Source organism: Cebus imitator, unplaced genomic scaffold (assembly GCF_001604975.1).
Source record: "Cebus imitator isolate Cc_AM_T3 unplaced genomic scaffold, Cebus_imitator-1.0 Scaffold12, whole genome shotgun sequence".
NCBI lineage: Eukaryota > Metazoa > Chordata > Mammalia > Primates > Cebidae > Cebus > Cebus imitator.
The window spans coordinates 9351638-9363770 of record NW_016107327.1 but is presented as its reverse complement, the minus strand read 5'-3'; the positions used below and the strand labels follow the sequence as shown (position 1 = coordinate 9363770).

Here is a 12133-nt window from a genome sequence, read left to right as displayed (position 1 = left end):
TAAGTGTTCATCAGGGATAGACTGGATATAGAAAATATGGTACATATATACCATGGAATACTATGCAACCACAAAAAAAGAACAAGATCATGTCCTTTGCAGGGACATAGATGGAGCTGGAGGCCATTGTCCCTAGCAAACTAACACAAGAACAGAAAATGGAATGCTGCATGTTTTCACTTATAAGTGGGAGCTAAATGATGAGAACACATGACAGATAGAGGGGAACAACACACATTGGGACTTTTCAGAGGGGTGAGTGTGGAAGGAGGAAGAGGAGCAAGAAAACCAGCTAATGGGTACTAGGCTGAATGCCTGGGTGATGAAATATTCAGTATAACAAACCCTATGACACAAGATGATCTATATAATAAACCTGCACTTGTACATTTGAACTTAAAAGTGAAAAAAAAATGTGGTGCATATATGCAATGGAATACTACAAAGCCATAAAAAAGGACAAAATCATGTCCTTTGCAGCAACGTGGAGGCAGCAGGAGGCCGTTATCCTGAGCAAATTAACACAGGAACAGAGAACCAAACACAGGATGTTCTCACTTATAAGTGGGAGCTAAACATTGGGTACTCATGGACCTAAAGATGGGAATAAAGATGCTGGGGACTATCAGAGAGGGGACAAAGGAAGAGGGGACAAGGATCGGAAACCTTTTGGGTACCATGCTAACTTTTGGGTGACAGGATCATTTGTACCTCAAACTTCAGCATCATCCAGTATTCTCATAACAAACCTGCACATGCACCCTCTGTATCTAAAATGAAAGTTGAAATTATAACAAAGCAAACAAAACAAAAAAACCATTAGCATTTGTGAGCCTAGCAGCACCCCATTGTAAGCCTTAGAGGAGTTAACGACTTCACGTTGCAGCACCAAGGAAAGGGGGCCTCTGCCCTCAGAGCAGAGACTATGACCAGTCAGGGATTCGCTCAGCTAGTTCATTTCCTCCACAGACCGACTCCATGGGAGTATTCCCACGGCTCCCATTTTATAGGTGAGGACAGGAAGAAAAAAGAGGGTAAGTGAAAGTTTGCTTGAAGGTCACTCAGAGGGGGAGCCGATGGTCAGACCAGGTCAGCTCTCCTCTTGGCCAAAGTCTCCTGACCGCTGAGATGAAAACACTGGGGGGAGGGGGGGCTCCTCCAGGGAGGGTTTGGAGAGCAGAAGCTAAGGTCAGCCACAGGTTCCTTTTGTGTTGAAGGAGTCACAAAGCCGCGAGGAGCTGCCAAGTGGCACAAGATCCTGCACTAGGTTTGGAATAAGAAGACCCCCAGCCCCAGCCCACAAAGGGTGTGCGTCACGGCTCTGCCCTCTGCAAAAAGGCAAAATGCAAGAGGCAATTTAAGGCGGTTCTTCCATACAGAGCTGGAACATTTAAAACCCAGAGTGTGACTTCCCTGCAGCCCTGGCCCAGGCCCTCTCACAAGGAGGTGGCCAGGAGCACAGAACCCTGCGGGTGGAAGGCTCCCCTGTGAAAATGCAGGAGGAAAGGCGCAAAGGTTAGTCCCGCTGGCTGGGAGAAGATAAGGTTGGGGGTGGAGAAGGAGAAAGGTGGAGTCAGCCAAAGGCAACAACAGGCCTTTCACAAACGCCTCAGAGCGGCAGTGGGGAGGAGGAAGAAATAAGCCCATTAATAAAGGAGAAGGGAAGGAAATGACTGCTTCAAGAATGTCTGCAGCACTAAATGATTTTGAAAATAAAACTAGAGAGGCCCTGCTTAAATGGCAGGGGATCCACGTCCACCTGACAGCCCTTGGAGCTAACGCTAAGGGAAGACAGCTTGCACCAAGTGGCCTGGGGCCTGAGATACAGGAAGCCATCACCTGGAGGGAGGGGCCATCTGTCAAGCCAGTTTGTTCTTTTCCCCTCCCCGACTCCCTCTCCCTCCCCACCCCCTCTCTTCTTTTCTTTTGTCTTTCTACAGTCTCACTCTGTCTCCCAGGCTGGAGTGCAGTGGTGTGACCATAGTTCACTGCAGCCTCGAAACCCTGGGTTTGAGTGATCCTCCCACCTCAGCCTCCCCAGTAGCTGATACTACAAGTGTGTGCCACCAGAGTCAGCAATTTTTAATTTTTTATGTTTTGTAGAAATTGGGTCTCTTTGTTGCCCAGGCTGGTAGTAAACTCCTGGGCTCAAGGGGTCCTCTCACCTCAGCCTCCCAAAGGGCTGGGATTATAGGAGTGAGCCCCTGTGCCCGGCCAAGCTCACTATTTTCTTAGGGAGAGGACCTCATAGTGGCAAGAGATGTCTTGCATTGGTTTCCACCAGATTTGAACTCGTCCTACCTCTGTGCCCTCAGGTTATCTTCCTAGCCCCTCTACATGGAAGCATCCTCATCTGTGACATGTAGCAAAGAACAGTGCCTTCCTGTGCAGGCTGTTTCTGGGATTACACCAGAACATAAGCATGCTCAATAAATGGCAGCCATCTGCATTTACAGGCTCACAATCTCTTCTCTATAAAATCCCAGATCCAAAACAAATTGAAAACCGAAAGTGTTTTGGTAACTCATTTGACAGCAAAGACTGGTCGGATCTAAACTCATTTGACAGTTAAAGCTAAACTGAATTGATAGTAGACTATTTATGTTGTATACTTATAGCTAAATACTGAGCTGCAGAAATATAACTATGTTTGATTAGGGGATGCTACTCCAGACCCCAATAGGGGATGTTATCTAATATGCACTATAGGCACATTTCTTCTCTGAAATCTGGACAATTCTAAATCATGTTGGTTCAAAGATTTCAGAAAACGATTACAGACCTATACCATGGCAAATCTCAGGCCTGCATTCCTCATCAGGAGCAGCATGGCTCTTGCATGGAATCCTGACCTTAGAACCCAAGTAGAGGATGAGCATCAGAATGAGGCTCCCCGCTATTCTGTAGGGCCTTGGCTTCATCAACCCCGCTCAGAAAAATGGCAAGGAGGAGCCTGATTTATTAGCTGTTAATGCTGCTATGCAATCATCTTGATCTCCAAGTTGCAAAGACCCAGTTGGAAGAGATAGAAATGTAAAGCGATCATAATGACTACAATACCAAGCACAGAAAATATGAGTTTCATTTAAGTTTCAGGAGTCAGACTGACACTAAAATTCATAAAATTTTAAGAAAAAGGATGCTGCTTTTATTTGGCATTAAGGTTTTTTTTTTTCTATTGTTGTTTAATTTTGGTCCTATCTGAAGAAAAGCTGGACTTGAAGCCAGGATTTAGGTCATAAGGATATGATAATAGCGAGCCCCTGTGTCAGCAGCTTTCACAGAACAAGGAGAAAGATCGATCAAGTAGCAACTGGAAATCTGGGTGTACAGGCACCAGGAAAGAAGACGCTCTAACTGGGAGTCAGGAATTGGGGGATGAGGTGAGTGGGGAGGGCAAGCGGGGAGGTAAGAATGTTTAACCCTGAAATTGGGAAGAGGTGAACTTGGTAAAGAGGAAAGAGCTGTGTAGGGATAGGCAGGGCCATCCCTGTTGGGGTAGGTGGGTGTCTGTGCTACACACATACCTCACCGGTCCGCATTCCCCCCGTCTCCAAATCTCTCTCCCTCTCCCCAGGAACCCACTGGAATATCCACATCTGCAGCTGCCATGCTGAAGCAGGACATGCACTCTCCCCAACGTTGGTATATCTTGGGCCCAGGACAGGGCACAGGTAACTATTGCTCAAGCTCACTTTCAACACATCCCTGTGCCTTCTTTCCAGGTTGCTGAGGTCCACCTGCAGGAGGCTCAATAGCACAGTGGCTAGGAGCGTGACCCCAGAGTCCCCGTGCTGGAATGTGAATCCCAACCCTGCATGACCCTGATCAGGTTACTTAATATCCCCAGGTTCAGTTTCCCATTTCATAAAATGGGATGACAGCCACTGCACCTGACTCCTGTGTTCCATGAGGGTCAAATGTGACAGATTCTGTAAAGCTGATGTGGGACCCAGCAGGGGGTGATTTCCCAATCCATGGACCCAGTGCCCACTGCTTGGTGGCAGCCGCAGGGCTCCCAGCCATGCCAAGCAGCCCATCCTGTGCAGATATCCACAATCCCAGGGAAGATGACTGAACCTTAAGTAAATACAGCATTTTATGTTAGGGTCTCCCTGGCCAGCAGCTGTTAATTTGGAGACTCATTATTTTCTAGATCACAGTAAGCTCTCAGTCCCCAGGTCTCTCAGCCAAGTAGCTTTGCTACTTCCTCCTTTTCTACCCACAGCAAACTCACACCTGGCTCCTTTTTCCAGCCTTCAGATGTGGCAGTATCCGTGAATCCCGGCTGGGCATTTTGCTTTGACAAGATTAACAGGGTGGGACAGGGACTGCAGTTACGGGCAACAAAGCGGGAGCACGTCTAAGATGCCTGCCCTTTTTGGGACTCTTTCAACATTTCCAAGTTTTATTGGTATAAAGAATTTTAGGAACCTTCTTCAACTTCAGATTAAAAGTTCTAGAAGAGAGGTCATTTGAACAATACCCTCTAGGATTCAAAAAATGCTCACTTTGCCTTTCCCCCCTTCTTAGTTATGTCTTGCTTCTTATTTATGCGGAGAGATGTTTCTTTGACTCTCTGAGCACTTGCCTTTATTTCCTGCTTCCAGCGCAGCTGCCTCATCCAAAACGAGTAAGGGCTGCAATCAATGGAAGAGAACTCAGAGCGGGGCTGGAGGCAGGACCTCTGTACCACCTGGGTCTTGGAAGCTGCCCTCCAAAGACTGGCCCGTACACAGCCAAGGGATGACTTCACATGGCCTTGTCACTTCTGGGGCATGTGGAGCGCTGGATCCTAATTCTGAAATGAGTCCTGGAACTGCTTCAGTAAACTTCAACAGTAAGGACTTAAAAAATAGAAGGTAAGAAGTAGGAGATATGAAAGAATACATCTATGGAACACACATCACAGCTTTAGCAAAAATTAAAAATTTCTTCACTTTGACACTTACCTGAATGCCATCCAGAGAAAATTCAGCACTTTGTGCCAGGTACAATGGCAAGCACTGTATGGCATCATTCCATTGTGAATCCCACAAGGTGCCTGCTATGGCTATGGGGACCTGCCTCAGACGAGAGAAATCTGAGGCTCAGAGCTTAGGGAGGTAGGTCCGTGTCGGAGCCAGGATGCGAACTCAGGACTGTCTGTCCCCACAGCCTGCACCTCACTGTGTGTCTCCCTCAGTCAGCACAATTTTATGGGTCCAAGTGTTTTAGTCATGGCACACAGCAACAGTGAATTTCGAAATGTAACTAGAGTTCCTTTCTTCTTTTTAAATTAAACTATCTCATATTTGCTCCTGTTTGATCCATTTTGCAATTTTTATTTATTTATTTGCTTATTCAGTTACTCACTCATTTGGCGCTCTCTCTCTCTCTCTCTCTCTCTCTCTCTCTCACACACACACACATGCATACACACACATACACACAGAGGAATAACTACTAAAGTCACAGTCCTTGAAAAATTTAAAGTGGAATCTGTTTAAAGTTTGCTCCAAGGTGTAGATTCATGCACTTTACCAGGAGATAAGAGCAAAAAGCAAAAGTGGAGGAAAAAGCAGTTTAGAGACACAAGGATGTGATGGCGTCTTACAAGTATAAAGCCTGTTCAATAAAATGTGATTTTATGACTGTCATTTGACAACATCCCTGGTGTTTTTTCTGTTAAGTAAGGAAACGCATGACCATATCCCTGTTGTTTGTGTGCTGCACTGTGAATTCCTTCGGAGAACTGTGTAAAAACTTCTCCATTTACAGGATAGAGACGAATTAACTTTCCATTTCTGAGAACAACGGAGTCAGACTTCCTTGCTGCCGAAGATTTTTGAAACAGCGTGAATACTGCTCCTTTGCATTTCTGAGAGAGGGCAGAAACGGGTCACTGTGGTGCTTGACAGAGGGCCACGATAACTGTCTACAGATATTTAAAGGGTGTAAATGAAGACTTGATCGCTTTAAGACTTCTTGGTACTAACTTCATTTATTAAAGATGCAGAAGAGTCGGATGGGGTATTTCTCTCTTTTTTTTTTTTTTTTTTTTTTTTTTTTTTGATGTGTTGGTGGCCCGGGCACAGTGGCTCCTGCCTGCAATCCCAGCACTTTGAGAGGCCGAGATGGAAGTATTTCAGAGCCCAGAACCCCCAGAAACATTTTACGGGGCTGGGGGTATGACCTGCCTAGTGAGTGGAACTTGAGCACTGAGTGGAGAGTGCCTTTGGGGACTGTATCCCGGAGGAGGACACGGAACCATGGAAGAGATCGGTCTCATTGTGGCCTCCGCAAAGACCTGGAAATGGAGAACAATCACAACTTAACAGCATTCCGGAGCAGGGGAAGGTATTCATTAGCACTCCAGTGAGGAGAGGAAAAACAGAAGAAGCACGGAGAGGAACAGACTCTAGCTCACAGAAATGGAAGTTATCCAGCTTGTAGACAGAGACCTCATTCCGCTTCGTTCTTGAGTCTGGCTGCCCACCTTTCTTGTGCCTCTCTGTTCTTTGCATCTTCCTTGGAAACCGGATGAGAACAGGGTGAAGGCTCTCAGAGCAGTTACATTGTATTCCTTTTTGGCAACTCCAGTGAAACCCTCTTTGATGAATTTGGAACTATTGATTGTGATAAAGTTATTAAGGTTAAAGCTTCTTAGAACACTTATGGATATCACTTTTTGCAGATAGCAGGCCCTCATTAATATGGATAATTGAATTTGGGAGATAAACGCACTATTTCCGGGGGCATCTATTGCAGAAGAAAATGAAAACACGTGGAAAGGAATCATGTCAAGCTTAACATCCAAGTTGAAGGACAACTATATGGAACTTAGATTTTTTAATAACCTGTAAATGGTCTCAGAGAAATGGTGAATTGATGAAGTCTTTTGATTGGAGTAAGTGACATAATTAAGAGATTATTTGTAATAGATCCAGTCCACTACAGGGTATTATTCAAAGCAGAAACCAAACCAAACCCTCCAGATCAGATGGCATGAAGATGTTGACAGCGTCTCTTTTGCCTTATGGAAGAAGTGCCTAATGATTTCTTTGCAAATTCTGACTAGTGTAAGCCCTAAACAGGAGGCAAATGTCTTAGTGTTGCCCAAGTGCTATAAATGAAGTTAAATGGGAACATACGGTTAACATTTCTATAGGAGTGTACGTCTGCCAAAAGATTAATAATCACTTGTTCCTTAATATTCATAACATCCCTCTAAAGCAGAATTTCCCACACTGGGACTGGGAGGCCTCAGGGATGGTGGAGGAATTTTAAGAGAGTCATGGGGATTGGAGCTGTCGTATTTCAAACAGCTCTCTGGTAGGGATGGAAAATTGCGGGCTGGATGAGGGAGGTATTGTGCTCCGGGCACCCTGTGTTCGCTGGCCAAGTCCCCCTCCGAGGCCCGGGGCCCCTTGTAGGGACCGGACCTGCTTCGTTGCAGGAATCCTAGGATTCTTTTTCCACTCTCCTGTCTTTGAGTCAGTGCCAGCTCCCACTCTGCTCTGCAGGCTTCAGGGCCTGTATTTGAATCCCAGATTTGGTCCTTGCTTGCTGGATGACCCAGGCAAGTTTCTTACCCTCTCTGAGCCTTGAGTACAACATTGAAAATGTTGGATGATCATTTACGTGGCGCAGTTGTGAATAAGATATCACCTTCAGCACATCATCAGCGTCCAGTGATTAGTAGTAGTAGTTATTTGTTCCCCTTGTCTTTTTAGGTACTTCTTGGATGTTTCAAAAAACAAGTACGAGAATCTTTTCGTTTTGACAACTGTCTTCGGAATCTCTGATGAAAGCAAATAGAAGATACATACCCGTGGAACAGTAAAAACAGATATTACAAAGATTTCAGTACAGAGTACATTGATATCATCAGGCTTACTCAACCTTGCACAGTTTATTGCTTCGGACTGCCTTGCAGACATAGGTCACTGAAAACTGTATTTGACCTGTGCCCCTGATTTTACCTGCAAGACTTCAGTTTTAGCAGAGGCTGGACTTTTATTTTCCAGGACAGTCCATTTTCCTGGATAATATAATCAAAGTATGATAAGATTTTTTTTGGGGGGGGGGTGGCCAGACAGTAGGGACTCCTTGTCCCAAAAAGAAAACCTACACCTTCAGGTATACTGACGGCCATTGCATCAGGACCCTGCCCTTCACACAGGTTATTCCGTTCTGAAAATGTCTTCACACTTTCTTATTCCCATGTTTTAGTCTCTAAACTGGATCGAAGGAGGAGGTTGAAGCTACAGCATTCGATGAGAGTGACAATGAGGGCATGTGCAGTTTAACTGTAGTCTTTTACTGTAGAGTATCCCTGTGCTAAAGGAAAGCCTTGTGTGATTACAGTTCCAGAAGACTGAGGAATTCAATGACTCAGATACTCAGTCACAATTAAAAGCTTCATTATTTAGTATATCAGCAAAGCGGGGAGAAGAGAGATTCCCTCATGTGCAGCCCTCCTTGTGTCTGTCAGTCCCTGCAGGAGGAGAAGCAAAACTAAAAGTTGTCCCTCATCCATACAATATTATATTTAAGGAGAATTCCTGCTTGCTTAGAATATAACTCTGGGCACCGCCCTCTTCCCCGTCCAAATGTCTTGCAGACAGCTACCTCAGAAAGCCCTGATCTGACTTAGAGATGAGTAGTATTCAAAAGGGAGCACACACAGTATCTATAGATGAAAAGAGGATAAATGAAACAAGAAAACAAATTAATTTGGTTTGAAAAAGCTTCACTAGAAAAATATTGCCACAAAACGAGATGACATTTATGACCCAACATACTGTCATGAATGTAAAAATTAAAAAAAAAAACTTAGTGAAAGAATCACAATAAAAAACAGGAGCTAAAAAAAACCAAAACAGATATACAACGGTTCAGGAAATATTTAGCAAGACAATAACAAATTGGCAGAACTTAGCAAAAATGACAGCCTAGAAACCAAGACCACAGCGGAAGCAGCAGAACAGAGACCTGGATTCTGCTGGAAACTGACCATATCCAAGTCCACAAAGAACATGTTACTAAACTTCAAAAATTAGACTGAGTCCAAAAAAGCTTCTCTGATCACAAAGCAATTCATTTAAAAACTAATAATAAAAAGAGTAAAAAAGAGAAAAATTCTACCACTTGGAAATGCTAAAATATTCTTTCATGTGCAACTCTTCCATTAGGGATATATTTTTTAAAATAAAACTAATTAAGGGATATATTTTTATAAATGAAAATAATTAAGCTAGTACATATCAGAACCTGTGGGACAGAGCTGGGGCAGAATTCTGGGGAAAACTAAAGGTTTAATATTTATATTATTATAATGGAAAGAAAGAAAACATCTAGGTATAGTTTTTTTAAAGTAAACGTTTTGGTAGAAAGGAATGTGAGATGTGAGCAAAAAAGAGATAAAAAATAATTTTTTAAAGTGTAAGAGTAAAAATTTAACACAAAATATAAATTATATAAAATGCGACTTTAAAATGTTATTGAGGAAAAACATTAAAGAAATGGGAAGGCATACCATATTCCTAAGTAGGAAGACTTAAAGCAAAAAATGTAACTCTCCCAAAGTATCTATAAATGGAATGTGAAGCCAATAAAAATACAAGATTTTCAAAAACTAGATAAGCTGTTACTAAAACTTATAAGAAAAATCAACAGACATTACTCCATGTCTGGTAATAATGGACTCAGTTATTTAGATTAATTCTTCCACTTAAAACCATGAATATTTGGATAAAATGTTAAACAAACTTGATTTTAAAAGCACTGAAAAGCTGACAAGATAATCAGGACTCGCCATGTAATTAGGTTTTGTCCTGATTGGATTTTGCCCATGGCTGATCAGGTTAAGTTGAGTTGGCTGTGGTTTTCATGGATTCTCAGAATGAAGAAGACAGAAGTCAAAGGCCAGGACTCACCCAAGGCAGGAAGGAGGGCCTCATAGGAGGCCCTTGCCCCACATTAAGCTGTGATTCCCAAGGTCTTCACCCTCAGGGTAAGGGCAAACCAAAGGTAGACCTGCTTCCCTTCCCTCCCCTCCCCTTTGCTTAGTGTCAAGGTAACCCTCTCATGGTCCCTGGGAACCATGAGAGGGTTACCTTGACACTAAGCAAAGCAGAGAAAAGGAAAAGAAAACCTGTCCCTGATAGCATGTCATCACTGAATCATTGGCCGGCAGCATTTGCCCATGTGCTGCCCAAATACATGTCTTTGAAATGAGCCAAGAAACTTTGAGCTACGAATTTCAAGTGATATGCAACTATAGTGTCCCCAAGCAGCTGGCAGAAGCAAACGCTAATCATCTCTGGAGGCAGTTAGTCTCATCCTAGGCCTTGGGGATGTTGTATGAATGATTTTTCAAGGGCAGTAGGCAGTACAGTTGAAGACTGCCAAGCACTAGAAAACAAAGCACCAACAGCTAATGCCAGCAAAATAGATACCAGAAGGGAGTTAGACAACTGCAGCTGTTTGAATGATCAGACAGGGTGTACAAAAAGCTATGCTAATTTTATTTAAATAAATGAAAGATAAGATTTAAAATATCTGCAAGAAATAGAAAACAATAAAAATTGACATTGTGGGTTCGGAAAAGATCAACTAGCACTTCTAAAATTAAAAATAGAGTAAGAGAAAATGAAAAGTCAGTGAATGGGGATGGTGGCAGATTAGACACTGTGGAAGAGAGAATTAGAGAACTGAAGAAAATGTGAATAAATTATACAGAATTATAGTGCGGAGAGGCAAAGAAATAAAAAATACAGCAGAGTGATAAAGAGACATAGAGGACAGAGAAAGAAGGTCTCTCTTCTCCAAGAAAGTCTTTCTTCCCTTTCAAAAGTATAATTATTATTTCAGAAGATGAGAAAAAAGTGAGGTGGTAAGTTATTAAAATAATAATAACTATTAAAGATAAATGAAAAGAAATTTTTAACAAGATACATCACAAAGAAACTGCAGAATGTATAAAGAGAAAATCTTAAAAGCAGCTAGCTTTTAAGATAATTAATGAAGAAGACTATCCTACCAGGTGTCAAAATACATTGTAAAGTGGTATTGGCATATGGGTAAGTAGACAGAAATATATATGGGAAATTAGTGTAGAACAAAAGTTGGTAGTTTGAATCAGTAGAGAAAAGGCAGCTTAAGTCAATAAATGATATTAAAATGTGTAGACCTCTGAAAAAATATGTAGATACTGAGATTCCAATGGACCCAAAGTTTAGAAAGAAAAAATCTCATAAGAGTACTAAAAGAAAAAATAGAATATACTTTAAAAATAATTTCAGAATAGTAAAGCCTTTTCTACTTATAATAAAAAACTGAGAAACCATAAAATAATATATTGATAACTTTCACTACCAAAAAAATTTTGTGTGTCTTGTATAATAATATTATATACACTTGTATAATAATATACATGAATTAAAAACAATGAACTGGAAAAAACTTGTGCAATTCATTCACTGGTTAAAGATACATTCTCTTTAGATGTGTGAAGAACTTGTACAAATCACTGTGCAAATACTAATCACATGTAAGATGTCCAAAAGGTATAAAGCATTTCACCAAAAAAAAAAAATAAAATGAAACTATCTTTTAACCATATAAAAAGATAGTCAACTCCGTTCATAAAAAGGGAAATGAAAATTTAAACTAAAATGTGGTACAACTGCTCAATTATCAAACTGGAAAAGATGAAAACATTTGACAGTACCTGCATTGGCTGTGATGTAAGGAAGTGAGTTCTCTCATGCATCACTGGTGAGGATGTAACTTGGTACTATCTTCTTAGATCAAGATTTTAGATCGCATGCCCTTTGGCCCAGAAACTTTGCTTCTAGGAATTTATCTTACAGTTATATTCACAAATACATGAAATGAACTCACAATCATTCATTACAACATTGTAGGAAAGGTAAGCTTAGAAATAACCTAAATCTTTGTCTATGGGGAACTTATTAGCCTTCTGCCACAGTGCGTTTTTCATTTTCCGTCTTACCACTCACATCCACATTACATGGCACACTTATTCTACCCCTGAACAGTACCAGGTTTCCAGGCTTGTAGGAAATCAGGAGAGGAGAGCGATGCTGCTGAAGGTAGAACCAGTGACAATGGGCGGCTGTTGGCT

At 42.0% G+C, this 12133-nt stretch overlaps 1 long non-coding RNA gene across 1 annotated transcript; it reads left to right on the top strand.

The window, feature by feature from the left end:
* Nucleotides 1-1460: 1460 nt before the first annotated feature.
* LOC108282058 lies at nucleotides 1461-2449 on the top strand. The gene is made up of 2 exons (XR_001816245.1): nucleotides 1461-1515; nucleotides 2316-2449. It is a non-coding gene; the product is annotated as an uncharacterized LOC108282058 (long non-coding RNA).
* The last annotated feature ends 9684 nt before the right edge of the window (nucleotides 2450-12133 follow it).